This window comes from Amblyraja radiata, chromosome 2, assembly GCF_010909765.2.
Source record: "Amblyraja radiata isolate CabotCenter1 chromosome 2, sAmbRad1.1.pri, whole genome shotgun sequence".
Classification (NCBI taxonomy): Eukaryota; Metazoa; Chordata; class Chondrichthyes; order Rajiformes; family Rajidae; genus Amblyraja; species Amblyraja radiata.
In genome coordinates, this window is record NC_045957.1 from 5,310,173 (window position 1) to 5,328,218 (window position 18,046).

The following is an 18,046-nucleotide window of genomic DNA, read 5'->3' on the forward strand; positions in this document are numbered from 1 at the left end:
CAAAAAAAAACAGAAACAGGCTCCGACATTTGAACACGGCATCACGAAATGATACACGGGAGAGCTCTTTATCTCTCACATGGCTGCCACATTCATCCATCTCTGGCAGAGCCGCTGCCTCACAGCGCCAGAGGCAATGTTTCGATGCTGACCTCGGGTGCTGTCTTGGTGGAGTTTGCACATTCCCCCCGTGACTCCCACACCCCAAAGGCGTGCGGGTTTGTCGGGCAATTTCAGTTTAGTTTAGAGATACAGTGCGGAAACAGGGCACTGATTGTGGATAATCAGCCGTGATCACAGTGAATGGCGGTGCTGGCTCGAAGGGCCGAATGGCCTACTCCTTGATGTGGGGACAGTCCAGAGGGCAGCCCAGGTAGAAGATGATGTGTTGTTCCCCAGCCTGACCTCACGGTTGAAGGGAAGGAGCAGTGATGGTGCTGTGTGACTGCTGACGTTGGGCACACGGGGTCGGCATGCAGCGCTCTGATCCATGATGTTGGTGACACTGGCAAACTCCTGCTTGCTGGCACAAGACAACAGGAAGAAGAGTAGGGTATTTGTCCCCTCGAGCCTGCCCTGTCTTTCAGTACCATTATGGATGATCTAACCCAGGCCTCAACTCCTTCTCTAGGCCAGAAATCCACAGCCCTCAATCTCCCAATCTTTCAGGGATTTGCCTACCTCCATTTTAAACCTTCTAATGATCCGCCCTCAACAATTTTCGGGAGTTGAGCATTCCAGAGATTCACCACCCTCCATAAGGAGCCATTTCTCTCAGTCCCTTAACTAGGAACCCAGTGCCCTTGTTCAACACCCACCCACTGGGTGGAAACATCTCCACATCTACTCTGTGTACGAAGGAACTGCAGATGCTGGTTTAAACCGAAGATAGACACAAAACGGGCAGCCTCTGGAGTAACTCTTCAGTCTGACGCAGGGTCTCGACCCGAAATGTCACCCGTTCCTTCTCTCCAGAGATGCTGCCTGTCCCGCTGAGTTACTCCAGTATTTGGTGTCTACCATCAATATCTACTCTTAGTTTGAAAATACAGCGCGGAAACAGGCCCTTCATCTCACCAAGTCCGCACCGATCAGCGATCCCCGCACTAACCTACACACAGGGACAATTTACACTTATACCAAGCCAATTAACCTACAAACCTGCACATCTTTGGAGTGTGGGAGGAAACCGAAGATCTCGGAGAAAACCCACGCAGGTCACGGGGAGAACGTACAAACTCCGTACAGACAGCACCCGTAGTTGGGATGGAATCCGGGTCACTGGCGCTGTAAGCACTGTAATGGGCCTGTCCCACTTACGCGACTTTTTCGGTGACTGCCGGCACCCGTCAAAGGTCGCTGCAGGTCACCAAAATGTTTTAACATGTTGAAAATCCAGCAGCGACCAGAACAAGTTACGACTGTTTGGGCGACTACTCACGACCATACCGGCTTCACCCCGCCCGCGACATGTCGCCAGGGTGTCGCCTGTATGGCCGTGAGTCGTTCCCTCAGTCGCCCAAAGAGTCGTAGCGACTTTCTGGTCGCCGCTGGATTTTGAATGTTGAAAATTTTCGGCGACCTGCAACGACCTATGACGGGTGCTGACAGTCGCCGAAAAAGTCGCGTAAGTGGGACAGGCCAATAAGGCAGCAACTCTACCGCTGCGCCACCGTGCCGCCGTGTTTTGCCCTCACCTCCAGTCTCCTATTTGCTTCAATAACATCACCCACCAATCTTCTAAACCACGAAGAATACAGACCCAGAGTTGTTGCAACATGACCAAACGCTACGGCATGACTGTATCACTGAGCTCGAGGAGCTGAAAGGTCTATTCCTGTCCCAGCTTCCCATGTGCGCAAGGATGGTGGCTGGAGATGGCAGCGGCGGCTGGGTGAATGGGCAGCCTCTGTTGGCCCAGGGGACAGAGGATTCGACATGGCTGCTGTCATTTTCATTCAGGCATGTTGACAGAGACACATGCTGGAGCCATCACTTCTCATCAGTCTGCAAATGATCTTTCCGTGAATAAAGGGACTGCAGATGCTGGTTCATGCTGGTTCATGCTGGACACAAAGTGTTGGAATAACTCAGCGGCTCGGGCAGCATCTCTGCAGAGAAAGGATGGGGGATGTTTCAGGTCGGAACCCTTCTTCTGACTGCAGGAACGTCTGAAGAACGGTTCTGACCCGAAACGTCGCCCATCCTTTTTTTTCCTGAGAGGCTGAATTACTCCAGCACTTTGTGCCTGCTGTCTGTCCCGCTGATAGACACAAAACGGTCTCAACCCGAAACATCCCCAATTCTTTCTCTCCATAGATGCCACCTCACCTGCGGAGTTACTCCAGCAATTTGTGTCTACCTTCGATTTTACCAGCATCTGCAGTTCTTTCTTAAACATCTGTCCCGCTGAGTTACTTTAGCATTTTGTGTCTATCCTCAATGTAAACCAGCATCTGCAGTTCCTTCCTACATATCCTTCTGTGGGCACAGTTTGCTTTCCTCCATTTTGCAGAGCCTGACCCATGGATTTTCACCAGTTTTACATTCCTTTGCTTGTATCCTCACTCCCTCATTTCACAGCTTCTGTGCTGTTCCTTTCTGTTTAGCTGCCCCTGCTAACCCATCCACTGGATGACCTCTCCAAATCATCTCTACAGCACCCTTATCAGAGATATCTCCATGGTCCTCCCCCCCCCCCCCTTAGTACTGCCCCAACACCTGCCCCCCATCCTTCCAGAGGGTAGAGTTGCTGCCTCACGGCGCCAGAGACCCGGGATCAATCCTCACCTCGGGTGCTGTCTGTACGGAGTCTCCATGTATTGTTAAGGGCTTGGACACGCTAGAGGCAGGAAACATGTTCCCGATGTTGGGGGAGTCCAGAACCAGGGGCCACAGTTTAAGAATAAGGAGTAAGCCATTTAGAACGGAGACGAGGAAACACTTTTTCTCAACAGAGAGTGGTGAGTCTGTGGAATTCTCTGCCTCAGAGGGCGGTGGAGGCCGGTTCTCTGGATGCTTTCAAGAGAGAGCTAGATAGGGCTCTTAAAGATAGCTGAGTCAGGGGATATGGGGAGAAGGCAGGAACGGGGTACTGATTGGGGATGATCAGCCATGATCACATTGAATGGCGGTGCTGGCTCGAAGGGCCAAATGGCCTCCTCCTGCACCTATTGTCTATTGTTCTCCCCGTGACCGAGTGGGTTTCCTCCGGGTGCTCCGGTTTCCTCCAACATCCCAAAGACGTGCGGGCTGTTAGGGTTGTTGACTTCTGTAAGTGGTGTTTAGTGTGTAGTTGTGTGGGAAGAATCGGCAGAGAGATGTTGAGAATGCGGGAAGAATAGACAATGGGATTGCCGTGGGATTAGAGTCATTGAGTGGACAGACGGTAGGCGTAGAATCAGTGTTTCTGTGCAATACCCTCTTTCTCAGTAAGGAATGTTTATGACCTGAAACATTACCTCGCTCTCCCTCACTTCTCAGATGCTGCCTGACCTGCTGGTGTTTCCAGAGTTACCCGTTTTAATTTCACTTTCATATTACTGGGCCAATCTTGCAGCGACCACAGGGGTTTAGCCGAACAGTCCAACCGATTGCACCAAGATAACCAAGGGCAGCACGGTGGCGCAGCAGTAGAGTTGCTGCCTTACAGCGCCAGGGACCCGGGTTCAATCCTGACTCAGGGTGACGTCTGTACGAAGTTTGTACATTCTCCCCGTGACCGTGTGTGTTTTTCTCCGGATGCTCCAGTTTCCTTCCACCTTCCAAACACGTACAGGTTTGTAGAATGATTGGCTTTAGGTAAAATTGTAAATTGTCTCTAGTGTGTAGGATGGTGCTGGTGTACTGGGGGGATCGCTGGTCGGAGCGGTGGGCCCAAGCGATGTTTCCTCGCAGTATCTTTGCACTAAAGCTAAACTTAACCGATGGCATTTTACACCAGAAATCAGTCATTCATTCATTCAACATTAGCAACGCAGTGGCGCTGGTATCCGACGGGAACGGTGACGGACGCACCACACATCTCTGTCCTCCAGTTCCTGCGCACTTCCGCCGCTGGAAGTACAGGATTTTGGTGTGTGTGTGTGTTTTATCATCATTCCTTACAATGCTGTGTACGACAGTGATCGCAACTTCTACTGAAGTGTGGATGGCCGTTGACTCGCTAGGAGCTCATCCGCCCTTTGACAGGTCTAGTTTTTGGTCCACAGCCCCCTCCTCACCTGGCAAACCAGGTGGGGGAGATGGTTTAGTCGCCGACTATCCGACCATGGAGCAGGTAGCACGGGATTACACGGTACCCGTGGCAGGGGGGGGAACACCCCCCGACCTGACCCGGTACCAGAAGTGATAAGGTTTAATACAGAGGGACTATCAAATGGACAGACAGATACTCTCAGCAACACCCAGTTTTGATGGTCAGCACATCATTTCCTTAAGAGCCAAGGCAAAATTTAAATCTTAGGTAGACAAAAATGCTGGAGAAACTCAGCGGGTGCAGCAGCATCTATGGAGCGAAGGAAATAGGCAACGTTTCGTGCCGAAACGTTGCCTATTTCCTTCGCTCCATAGATGCTGCTGCACCCGCTGAGTTTCTCCAGCATTTTTGTCGACCTTCAATTTTCCAGCATCTGCAGTTCCTTCTTAAATATAATGAAATCTCGGCAACTTTGAATACAGTTTGTAAACGAGAAGAATATGCTGCAGCAGTAATCATGATAAATGGACAAGGGAGTGTGATGCTGCCAAGCACAAAACACTCATTTTGAATCTGCTCACAATCTACTCTTGTTTGCACGAGAACAAAAGTGGTCTTGTGTTTTGTTGGGAAAAGTGGCGATCCCACCAAGCTATGGCGGGGGTTGGAGTGGACAGCAGATGTTGTGGAGGTGGGGAGGGTGGGATAGAGCAGGAATTCCGAGCCACTTGATGAATCTCTCCCGACAATGGAGTTTACACAGAGCGCAGGAATGTCAATCCATCGCCAGGATTATTAAAGACCTCTGAAACTTATTAAAGACCTCCACCGCTAACGATGACATGGGCACTTGTATCCCCACCCGAGGAAAGCTCCTGTCTCCCGATCACAGACACATCTCAGTCCAAGCAGAACAAGTGTACTCAAGACAGAAGGTAGACACAAACTGTTGGAGTAACTCAGCGGGGCAGGCAGCATCTCTGGAGAGAAGGAATGGGCGACGTTTCCGGTCTGAAGAAGGAGTCTCGACCTGAAACGTCACCCATTCCCTCTCTACAGAGGTGCTGCCTGCCCCGCTGGGTTACTCCGAACAGTTTGTGTCTACCTTCGATTTAAACCAGCGTCTGCAGTTCCTTCCTACACATATTCAAGAGAGAGTTGATGTTTTCAAGAGAGAGTTAGATATAGCTTAGGGCTAAAGGAGTCAAGGGATATGGGGAGAAAGCAGGAACGGGGTACTGAATGTGGATGATCAGCCATGATCACAGTGAATGGTGGTGCTGGCTCGAAGGGCCGACTGGCCTACTCCTGCACCTCTTGTCTATGTTTCTAGGTGCTGCTGAATGGGACACAATGACCCATCAAGGGGTCGGGGCAATAACCTTATCCAATAGCCTCGGCTGGAAGGGTGACCTGTTGGCATCAGCTCCTCCTCTGACTTTACCTCATTGACATATAACCCTGGTCCAGTAAAGACAGCACAGTGTAACAGCTGGTAGAGAGAGCCACTGCCTCACAGCGTCAGAGACCCGGGTTCGATCCTGACCTCGGGCGCTGTCTCTATGTGGGGTTTGCACGTTCTCCCCGTGACTGCGTGGGTTACCTCCAGGTGCCCCGGTTTCCTCCCGTGGGGCTGTCAGGGTAATTGGCGTTTAGTGTGTAGAGAAAATGCTGGAGAAACTCAGCGGGTGAGGCAGCATATATAACCATATAACAATTACAGCACGGAAACAGGCCATCTCGACCCTTCTAGTCCGTGCCGAACAATTATTCTCCCCTAGTCCCATCTACCTGCACTCAGACCATAACCCTCCTTTCCTTTCCCGTCCATATAACTATCCAATTTATTTTTAAATGATAAAAACGAACCTGCCTCCACCACCTTCACTGGAAGCTCATTCCACACAGCCACCACTCTCTGAGTAAAGAAGTTCCCCCTCATGTTACCCCTAAACTTCTGTCCCTTAATTCTCAAGTCATGTCCCCTTGTTTGAATCTTCCCTACTCTCAGTGGGAAAAGCTTATCCACGTCAACTCTGTCTATCCCTCTCATCATTTTAAAGACCTCTATCAAGTCCATCTATGGAGCGAAGGAAATAGGCAACGTTTCGGGCCGAAACCCTTCTTCAGACTTTAGTGTGTAGTTGTGTTGGGGAATCGGCATGGAGACGTTGAGAATGTGGGAAGATTAGGCAGTGGGATTGCCGTGGGAATAGTGTCAGTGGGTGGTTGATGGTCGGTGTAGACCATCTACTTCCGCCCATCCAGAGGACCAGCAGACGTGATATTGACAGCACACCAACTCCAGGTACATGGCCTTCATAGACCAGACAATGGCTTTTGACTCGGTAGACCGCCAGGCTCTTTGAAGCTTACTATCAAGGTACAGTTGCCACAACAAGTACATCAGAATATTGAGGCTTCTACATGATAGCATGTCGGTCACAGTGCTCAGCAACTGTGGATCTGAGTCCGAGCCCTTCACTGTGGAAACGGGGAACAAACAGGGATGCATCATCGCACCCATCCTGTTTGTCGTCTTCATTGCTGCCATACTTCACCTCATTAGTGAAGAGCTGCCACAGGGGGATCCCAATCCTCTACAGAACTGACAGTGGGCTCTTCAACCTCAATAGGTTGAAGGCCAAGAGCAAAGTCAGTAACACCGCCATCATGGAGCTTCAGTACGTGGACGACTGCGCCATTGCAACACACGCTGCAGAAGACCTCCAGGGCATCCTGAATGCCTTTGCCAAGGCATATAGAGCCATGGGCCTAGCCTTAAATATCAAGAAGACCCAGGTCCTACATCAACCTCCACCAAACCAACCTCCACCAAACCAGCCCACTATAAAAGTGGACAACACCACTCTTGAAAACATTGACCACTTCCCCTACTTTGGCAGCATTCTTTCCTCAAAAGCTGACATCGACTCTGAGGTCAACCATCACCTGAGTTGTGCCAGCGGAGCCTACGCTAGACACAGGAAAAGAGTCTTTGAAGACTGAGACCTAAAGCTCAAACAAAACTGAGCTGTTGTCTACAGAGCTGTTGTCCTCTGTTGTATGGAGCCGAGTCATGGACCACCTACAGCAGGCACCTGCGAGTCCTGGAACAATACCATCAAAGATCCTTACAAAAGATTCTGAGGATCAACTGGGAGGGCAAACGCACCAACACTCCGCATGTCCAACACACGTCTCCCTAAACAAATCCTGTACTCTCAATTGAAGGAAGGTTGGCAAGCCCCCGGCAGGCTAAAGAAACACTTCAAGGACAACATCAAGAACAGTCTGAAGAAATTCCGCATCATATCGAGCAACTGGGAGCACATTGCACTGGACAGGCGCTCCTGGAGGAAATCCATGCAGGAAGGAACTGCACGTCACGAAATGGAACTACGCCGTGTCACAGAGACAAAGAGACAGCACCGTAAGGGCAGAGAGAAGGGGGCTCGACAACTAGCAACCACCGCCAGTCTCCACTGCCCGCGTTGCACTAAGGTGTGTGGATGGCGGATCGGCCTCTATAGACATGTATAGACCCACAAGTAGACGACCCTATGGAGAGGAGAGGACAATCATACTCATTTCGAGTGGCCGCTGCCGATGATGATGAGACTCAGTGTTTCTGTACTGTGCCTCGCAAGAGTGGAGTCAAAAGTGTTTTACTGTCACGTGTACCGAAAGGGAACAGCGACATTCTTATTGGCAGCAGCATAACATGTCTGTAAACGGCAAGACTCTACATGACTCTACAACTCATTCAGAAGAGATACTTGGGAGAACAGGGGAGGAAGCTGTGTCCCACCAAGAGTTAAGACAATAGACAATAGACAATAGGTGCAGGAGTAGGCCATTCGGCCCTTCGAGCCAGAACCGCCCTTCAATGTGATCATGGCTGATCATCCCCAATCAGTACCCCGTTCCTGCCTTCTCCCCATATCCCCTGACTCCGCTATTTTTAAGAGCCCTATCTAGCTCTCTCTTGAAAGTATCCAGAGAACCTGCCTCCACCGCCCTCTGAGGCAGAGAATTCCACAGACTCACCACTCTCTGTGAGAAAAAGTGTTTCCTCGTCTCTAAATGGCTTACCCCTTATTCTCAAACTGTGGCCCCTGGTTCTGGACCCCCCCAACATCGGGAACATATTTCCTGCCTCTGGCATGTCCAAACCCTTAACATTCTTATATGTTTCAATGAGATGCCCTCTCATCCTTCTAAACTCAAGAGTGTACAAGCCCAGCTGCTCCATTCTCTCAGCATATGACAGTCCCGCCATCCCGGGAATTAACCTTGTGTGTATTACTACTGTGGATCACGCTTGAAATGCATTGGATGGAGTGATAGTCATAGAGTGGAACAGCAAGGAAACAAGCCCTTCAGCCCAATTTGACCATGCTGACCTAAATGCCCCTATGCTAGTCCGCCCTGCCCGTGTTTGGCCCATATCCCCCTGAAATTAAATGTTGCCTTAACTACCTCCTCTGGCAACTCGTTCCATGTGCAAACATTTTGCCGCTCAGGTTCCTATCAAACCTGGAAATGTAAGTCCGCTGGTCGGTGCAGACTCGGTGGGCCGAAGGGCCTGTGTCCATGCTGTATCTCTGAACTAAAACTAAACCAGCGGTAGGCATTGGACGCACTGACACACACTCTCCTCTCTGCTGCTTGTCTGCGGAATTCAATCACCAGGAAGATCATCTCTTGCTTTGCTCGGAGGAGAAGATTTGAAGCAGTACTTTCCTCCTCTCCCTGAACTCCATTAGCAACACCACCTGGGGCCTTCTCTGTGAAACAAGTTCTCTGAGGACCAGAGCAGGCTTCTTATATCTTGTGATCTGGAGAAAGAACTAAGTGTAGTTGATGGAAGATCCACTTTTGCAGTTATTATTACTGGCAAAGAGTTGGCCCGAACTCGCGTGTTAGAAAGAAAAGCAGCAGCTAGTTTAAATTGAAGGTAGACACAAATTGCTGGAGTAACTCAGCGGGACAGACAGCATCTCTGGAGATTAGGAATGGCCGATGCTTCGGGTTCAATCGAAAGTTCAGTCTGCAGATGCTAGCTTAGATGTTCAGTCTGAAGAAGGGTCTAGGGTCTAGGCCCTAACTCATATTTTACAATCACCCCACATTGTGCATTGTTCACTGAAACCGTGAACTATAGTGAACATTGACGATTTTTTAGGCAACTGCCGGCGACTGTCATAGTCGTAGCAGGGCGCCGAAAAACCGGCGGCAACCTGCGTCATCCTGGCCATAATCTAGGACAGCACCAACGTCAGGAGAATGGGCATCAAAACCACTGTGGCGGAAACATTTTCAACATGCAAACCGGTCCTTCAAAAGACTGGAGGCCCAGCCATCTATATGAGGGAATTCAGAGCCAATAGTGAAGGGCCGGAAGAACTCAACGGGTTAGGCAGCATCTGTGGAGGGGAAAGAGCGGAGATCAAAGTGAAACATGGGACTGGAATGGGAGATGAGTGTACAGATCAGGGGAGAGGGAGCAGGGTGACAGGGCCGGTGGGAGATAGTGGGTTTAGTTTAGCTTAGTTGAGAGATACAGCGTGGAAACAGGCCCTTCGGCCCACCGGGTCCGTGCCGACCAGTGATCCCCGCACATTAACATTATCCTACACACACTAATGACAATTTAGTTTGCACATTCTCCCCGTGACAGCGTGGGTTTCCTCCCAAATCCCAAAGGCGTGTGGGTTTGTTGGGCAATTTCAGTTTAGTTTAGAGATACAGTGCGGAAACAGGCCCTTCGGACCACATCGACCAGCGATCCCCGCACGCATCAACACCATCTACACCCACTAGGGACAATTTATATTTATACTAAGCCAATTAACCTACAAACCTGTACGGCTTTGGGGTGTGGGAGCAAACCGAAGATCTCGGAGAAAACCCACGAAGGTCACGGGGAGAACGTACAAACTCCGTACAGACAGCACCCGTAGTCAGGATCGAACCTGGATCTCCGGCGCTGCATTCACTGTAAGGCAGCAACTCTACCGCTGCGCCACCGTGCTGTGACGTGGTGGGGCGCAGGGCAAAGAGATGTGGGTGTAGAGGGTTATTACCCCCCCCCCAACATGATTTTCCTATTACCCTCCCCCTTTCCTTACCCCCCCCCATCCCCTGTCACCATTACCCCTCTCACCTGCTTTATGTTTTGCTCCCCCCTCTTCTTTCCTTAGCTGTCACAGCCTTTGTCACTTACTCCCCTCATCTGCCCAGCATACCCTTCCCCTATATCCACCTATAACACTCCAGGCTTTGTCCTGCCCTCACCTCTCTTTTCCAGCTTTCCCCCTGCCTACCCCATCAGTCTGAAGAAGGGTCCGGACCCGAAACATCGCCTGTCCATTCCCTCCACAGGTGCTGCCTGACCGGCTGAGTTCCTCCAGCACTTTGTAATTGGCTCAAGATCCCCGCATCTACAGACGCTTGAGCCTCTAGAGAGTCCGGGAACAGTCCGATGTAACAACCCTAATGAAGTGTGGCTTCTTTGATCAATGTTTCAAAAGCTGGAGAAATTGGACAAATATTGAAGGCTACACTCTGCACGTCACGTCGGCAAGGAAACAAAAATGTTGAGCGAACCCAGAGGAATGGTTTGAACATCAGAGACGTAAATGAAGCTGAGGATGAGCCGATGTTATTTACTCCGCAGACCGAGAGAGAGGAGAAGACTGCGGTGAATTTAAAACTCGCAACTAGGTAACAAGTTAGCATACTGAAATGAATATTGATACTGCATCAGATCACACAGTGATGGAGTAAAAGCCCTGTCCCACGGTGCGAGTTCTTTCCAAGAGTTCTCCCCGAGTTTGCCCTGATTCGAACTCGGAGATTTACGGTAATGGCCACTCGTCGGTACTCGGGGCTCTCGTGGACATTTTTCAACGTGTTGAAAAATCTTCACGAGTCTTCCCGTGCTTACCTGCCGTTAGTGAGTCTTCCCGAGTACATGCCGTTAGCATTACGAGCCGCTAAGTGACGTCCCCGAGCTCCGACGAACCCGCTACGTTCATTCTCCATGCTTACCACGAGTTTGATTTTTTTTAAACTCGGGAGAGCACTTGAATGAACTCGCACCGTGGGACAGGGCTTTAAGACACCTTTGGGCACTGTCTTATCCAAGTCCCACTCACTAACAGGAGTGTCTGACTGTGCGGACGCTCGGAAGAGGTGCGGAGAGCCCGAGGAGCGATGCGGAGTACTGGCTGGGTTATCAAGCTGCCGATACTTGCTGCAGACCATGTCTGCTACCTGTCAGTGTTGGGGGAGCCGCTGGATTACATGTCCAGTCCAGGCAAAATCACATTTCACAATTCTCAACAAAGATACATTTCAATTATTATCCACCCGCGCGCGCCTGACCACGGAAAGGAAAGGAAGGAAGGATTGGGGAATTCAACAAAATAAAAACGGACAAACTTTGATGAAAAGAAGATGAGGGAGGAAATAGACTGTCAGAATAAGTTGACAGGAAGATGGTGCAGTTTCTGCAAGTAAATAAAGAAGACTGGAGGCCACTAGAGGATGAGTCTGGGGAATTAGGAAAAGAGAGTATTTGACACATTTATTGGTATTCTTTGTGGAGGTTTTTCCAGGCGACTGCTGGTGACAGTCAAGTCGTAGCCGCTAGCTGAAAACCCGGCGACTGTCAGAGTGGAACACACACACACACACACGTCGCTTCCTTCACCAGCCAGTTATGCAGGCGGGGGACAGGGCAAGCGGGGGGAGCGCAGTCTGAGTGAAATTCACACGGTGCAAAGCAATGTGACACAGACACACACCGCAATAAACAGGAAGGTTGGCGCTGTAATTAAGACAGTGAAAGCACAGTGTACGGGAAGGGTCATTTCCTTTAAAAGGGGGGAGGGGGGGGGAGAGAGGGGAGAAGGGGGGGGGGGGGGAGACGGGATGGGGAGAAGGAGTGGAGTCAACTTTTTAAGAAGCCAGAGATACACGGCTGTGAAGCTCGGCGGACATTTAACATTACCGGTCAGTTATCCTTGGTTCTGAAAACTACTGCTTACGTTTTTTTTCCCAATGAGCCAACGAAATTCACTGGTCAGCAACGGCGACAACCTACGAGAACATACGACCTCCTGGCGACCCACTACCACTCCATCTATGGCACGAGAAATCTCGTTACTCTCCGTGGCGGCTTCATTCTAGTCGCCGCTAATTTTTCAAGTTTCATTTTCAACAGGTTGAAAAATTAGCGGCGACCAGAATGAAGCCGCAACTAGTTCCGAGAATGCGGGAACTACTCAGGACCACGAAGGCGACTCCCCGGCAACCACCCGCGAACATTTGGTGACCATGTGGCGACCGCATAGTCTCCCGTAGTCGCCTATGTGGGACAGGCCCATTAAGGTGTAGTCATATGCTGAGGGTCCAATTCTAGAAACATAGGCATAGAAAATAGGTGCTCCTTTGGAGTAGGCCATTCGGCCCTTCGAGCCATGGCTGATCATCCTAAATCAGTAGTCCGTTCCTGCTTTCTCCCCATATCCCTTGATTCCGTTAGCCCTGAGAGCTAAATCTAAAGGGCTTGTCCCACGAGCATGCGACTGCATGCGGCGAGCGCGACCAAACCGGAAGTGGGGGCCGCGCGGAGGTCGAGTGAGTGAAGTGAAGTTCGAGCGAAGTCCGCGGGAAGTTCGCACGTGACGTTCGGCGTCAAGACGCTGTGTACGCCCGTCGAGGCGGTGTATACGGCGTCGAGGCGGCTGCGGGACGGCAGGTGTTGCCCCGCGGAATCTTTGAACATTGACAGTTTTTCTGAGCCCCGCGCGATGTCGGGACCAGCTCCGCACAACTCCATACGGCTCTGGCGATCGAAGTGGGACCGGCCCCGTGAGGCCGTACGGCTCAAGCCACCACGTAAGGTCGCGCTTGCCGCATGCAGTTGCATGCTTGTGGGACAGGCCCTTAACTTTCTCTTGAAAACATCCAGTGAATTGGCCTCCACTGCCTTCTGTGGCAAAGAATTCCACAGATTCACAACTCTCTGGGTGAAAATGTTTTTCCTCATCTCAGTCCTAAATGGCCTAACCCTTATTCTTAAACTGTGACCCCTGGCTCTGGACTCCCGCAACGTCAGGAACATTTTTTCTGGATCTAGCCTGTCCAATCCCTTAAGAATTTGTATACATGTCCATAAGATATCCTCTCATCCTTCTAAACTCCAGTGAATATAAGCCTAGTCCAGAAGGCTTTCGACAAGGTCCCACATAAGAGATTAGTTTACAAACTTAAAGCACACGGCATTGGGGGTTCAGTATTGATGTGGATAGAGAACTGGCTGGCAAACAGGAAGCAAAGAGTAGGAGTAAACGGGTCCTTTTCACAATGGCAGGCAGTGACTAGTGGGGTACCGCAAGGCTCAGTGCTGGGACCCCAGCTATTTACAATATATATTAATGATCTGGATGAGGGAATTGAAGGCAATATCTCCAAGTTTGCGGATGACACTAAGCTGGGGGGCAGTGTTAGCTGTGAGGAGGATGCTAGGAGACTGCAAGGTGACTTGGATAGGCTGGGTGAGTGGGCAAATGTTTGGCAGATGCAGTATAATGTGGATAAATGTGAGGTTATCCATTTTGGTGGCAAAAACAGGAAAGCAGACTATTATCTAAATGGTGGCCGACTAGGAAAAGGGGAGATGCAGCGAGACCTGGGTGTCATGGTACACCAGTCATTGAAAGTAGGCATGCAGGTGCAGCAGGCAGTGAAGAAAGCGAATGGTATGTTAGCTTTCATAGCAAAAGGATTTGAGTATAGGAGCAGGGAGGTTCTACTGCAGTTGTACAGGGTCTTGGTGAGACCACACCTGGAGTATTGCGTACAGTTTTGGTCTCCAAATCTGAGGAAGGACATTATTGCCATAGAGGGAGTGCAGAGAAGGTTCACCAGACTGATTCCTGGGATGTCAGGACTGTCTTATGAAGAAAGACTGGATAGACTTGGTTTATACTCTCTAGAATTTAGGAGATTGAGAGGGGATCTTATAGAAACTTATAAAATTCTTAAGGGGTTGGACAGGCTAGATGCAGGAAGATTGCTCCCGATGTTGGGGAAGTCCAGGACAAGGGGTCACAGCTTAAGGATAAGGGGGAAATCCTTTAAAACCGAGATGAGAAGAACTTTTTTCACACAGAGAGTGGTGAATCTCTGGAACTCTCTGCCACAGAGGGTAGTCGAGGCCAGTTCATTGGCTATATTTAAGAGGGAGTTAGATGTGGCCCTTGTGGCTAAGGGGATCAGAGGGTTATGGAGAGAAGGCAGTTACGGGATACTGAGTTGGGTGATCAGCCATGATCATATTGAATGGTGGTGCAGGCTCGAAGGGCCGAATGGCCTACTCCTGCACCTAATTTCTATGTTATTCAAGAAGGAACAGCAGATGCTGGAAAATGAAAGGTGGACAAAAGTGCCGGAGAAACTCAGCGGTTGAGACAGCATCTATGGAGGAAAGGAAATAGGCGACGTTTCGGCACGTCCATAGATGCTGCCTCACCCACTGAGTTTCTCCAGCACTTTTGTCTACCCTAACAGTCGGTTCTGAGCTCCAAACCTACCTCATTCCATCACCTCCAACAGGATCCCACCACGAGTCACATCTTCCCATCTCCACCCCTTTCCACCTTCCGCAGAGACCGTTCCCTCCGCAACTCCCTGGTAAACTCATCCCTTCCCACCCAAACCACCCCCTCCCCAGGTACCTTCCCCAGCAACCGCAGGTGATGCAACGCCTGTCCCTATACCTCCTCCCATGACTCCATCCAGGGACCCCGTCAGTCCTTCCAGGTGAGGCCGAGGTTCTCGTGCACCCCCCCGAACCTCCTCTACTGTATTCTGTGTTCCTGATGTGGCCTCCTGGACATCGGCAAGACCAAGTGTAGACTCGGCGACCGTTTCGATGAACACTTGTGCTTGGTCCACTGAGGTCTACTGGATCTCCCAGTTGTCAACTATTTTAACTCCCCTTCCCATTCCCACACGGACCTTTCTGTCGTGGGCCTCCTCCATTGCCAGGGTGAGGCCCCACACGTAAACTGGAGGAACAGCATCTCATATTCCACTTGGGTCGTTACAACCCGACAATATGAACATTGAACCTCCAATTTTGGGTAAATACAAACCCTTCCCATCTCCCTTCTTCCCCCATAACCTACCCTCCCCCTCTCCCCCTCCCCTCCCGGGTGTGCCACCTGCTCTCCCACCTATTTCTCCCCTCCCCCTTCTACTGCCATTCCTTCCTCCAGCTTCACTATGAACAACTCTACAATTCTTTCAGTTTTAGTTTAGAGATACAGCGCGGAAACAGGCCCTTTGGCCCACCGGGTCCGCGCCGAACAGCGATCCCAGCACATTAACACAATCCTACACCCACTAGGGACAATTTTTACATTTACCAAGCCAATTAACCTACAAACCTGCACGTCCTTGGAGTGTGGGAGGAAACCGAAGATCTTGGGGAGAACATACAAGCTCCGTACAGACAGCACCCATAGTCGGGATGGAACCCGGGTCTCTGGCGCTGCATTCGCTGTAAGGCAGCAACTCTACCGCTGCGCCACCGTGACCGCCTTTTGACTCACCTGCCTATCAAGACCACCCCTCACCTGTGTTCACTTATTACCTGCCGGCCTTTGTCTTACCCTCACCTCTTCCAGCTTCACCCCCCACCCACCCCCCCCCCCCCCTCTCCTCCCCTCCCCACACACAATCAGTCTGAACAAGGGTCCCAAGCCAAAACTTCACCTTATCCATATTCTCCAAAGATGCTGCCTGACCCGCTAAGTTACTCCAGCACTCTGTGGCTGCTTCAGTGTCACCCTTGCACTTCAAAAAAAATCTTTACACTTTCTCTGTGACTCTAATGATATAACACTGTAACACTATTTTCTACACTCTGGTATTTTTCACTACATTACAGTTTGACTGTACTCCCGTATAGTAAGACTTAAGTGAATAGCACACAAAGTTTTTCACCGCATCTCGCTACATGTTACAATAACAAACCAAAACCAATATCAAAGGCATTCAATATGGTAGACACAAAATGCTGGAGTAACTCAGCGGGACAGGCAGCATCTCTGGAGAGAAGGAACGGGTGATGTTTCAGGTCGAGACCCTTCTTCAGACTAGGCAGGGGAAAGGGAAATGAGAGATATAGACGGTGATGTGGAGAGATATAGAACAAATGAATGAAAGATATGCTCCACAGTAACGAGGATAAATGAAACAGACTATTGTTAGCTATGTGCTAGGTGAGAACGGGAACCTGGTGCGACTTGGGTGGGGGAGGGATGGATCTGCATTCAACATGGTGCCGTGAAAAACCTTATGAAACAATGTAATTTTGTATTAGCCTTGATGATTCAACAACAAGAAATGAGAGTCCTTGCATCAACATAATCAAAGACTTGTCCCACCCCGGCCATTCCTTCTTCTCCCCGCTCCCGACCGGCAGAAGGTACAGAAGCTTGAAAGCGCGCACCACCAGACTCAGGAACAGCTTCCTCCCCTCTGTTGTCTGGCTTCTGGCCCCATAGCAGAAGCGTCCAGGTCGCGGGGCTGGAAACTGGAAGTATCCTGAGCTAATTCTGCCACCACCATCATCTATTGCGACAAGTGACGGATTTCACTGATTATCGACGGAAGCTTGCGTCCTTTTCGGGACGGGCGATGACAGCGAGGTCAACACTTGTAACAAGATGGACACAGATGGACACAAAAAGAAGAAGGAGCTCAGGCTTCCAAACGACCCTTCCATAAGCTAGGGTACTGTCACCTCTACCCCATTGTGGACATTTGACTTTGTCTATGGAACTGATGCACTGCAATGCTGAGAACTAAATTCTGCTTCACCTGTTGTACTTGAGTCTGGCTTGATTGTATTTGTGTGCAGTTGTACAGAGCCCTAGTGATTCCTTCTGCAGTTGTACAGGGCCCTAGTGAGACCACACCTGGAGTATTGTGCGCAGTTTTGGTCCCCTAATTTGAGGAAGGACATTCTTGCTATTGAGGGAGTGCAGCGTAGGTTTACAAGGTTAATTCCCGGGATGGCGGGACTGTCATATGCTGAGAGAATGGAGCAGCTGGGCTTGTACACTCTGGAATTTAGAAGGATGAGAGGAGATCGCATTGAAACATATAAGATTGTTAAAGGCTTGGACACGCTAGAGGCAGGAAACATGTTCCCGATGTTGGGGGAGTCCAGAACCAGGGGCCACAGTTTAAGAATAAGGAGTAAGCCATTTAGAACGGAGACGAGGAAACACTTTTTCTCACAGAGAGCGGTGAGTCTGTGGAATTCTCTGCCTCAGAGGGCGGTGGAGGCAGGTTCTCTGGATGCTTTCAAGAGAGAACTAGATAGGGCTCTTAAAGATAGCGGAGTCAGGGGATATGGGGAGAAGGCAGGAACGGGGTACTGATTGGGGATGATCAGCCATGATCACATTGAATGACGGTGCTGGCTCGAAGTGCCGAATGGCCTACTCCTGCACCTATTGTCTATAGTCTATTGTGTATAGTATTATCTGATTTGATCGGATAGCATGCAAAACAAGGCTTTTCACGGTACCTCGGTACAGGTGACAACAATGAAGCCTTCCCTGACAATAAGCTTGTGAGGTAAAGCCAGCCAGAGTCTCCTGCTCCTGAGCTTCAGCCAGCACGGTCTGTCTGCCAGAGACTGCAGGTGTGTGGGCACAGTGTCTGCAAAGCATTGTAGCCAGCTGTGATACACGGCACAATCCTACAACCTGGCAGCGTGCCGTGCTGAAAGAACGGCCACTTGGGGAACCGCTCAGA

General features: G+C 50.3%; 1 protein-coding gene across 4 annotated transcripts in view; it reads right to left on the reverse strand.

Moving 5' to 3' along the window:
- The window catches only part of arhgap39 (Rho GTPase activating protein 39), a 429,053-nt gene that overhangs the window by 78,905 nt on the left and 332,102 nt on the right, over nt 1-18,046 (reverse strand). The gene's annotated exons all lie outside the window — the stretch shown is intronic.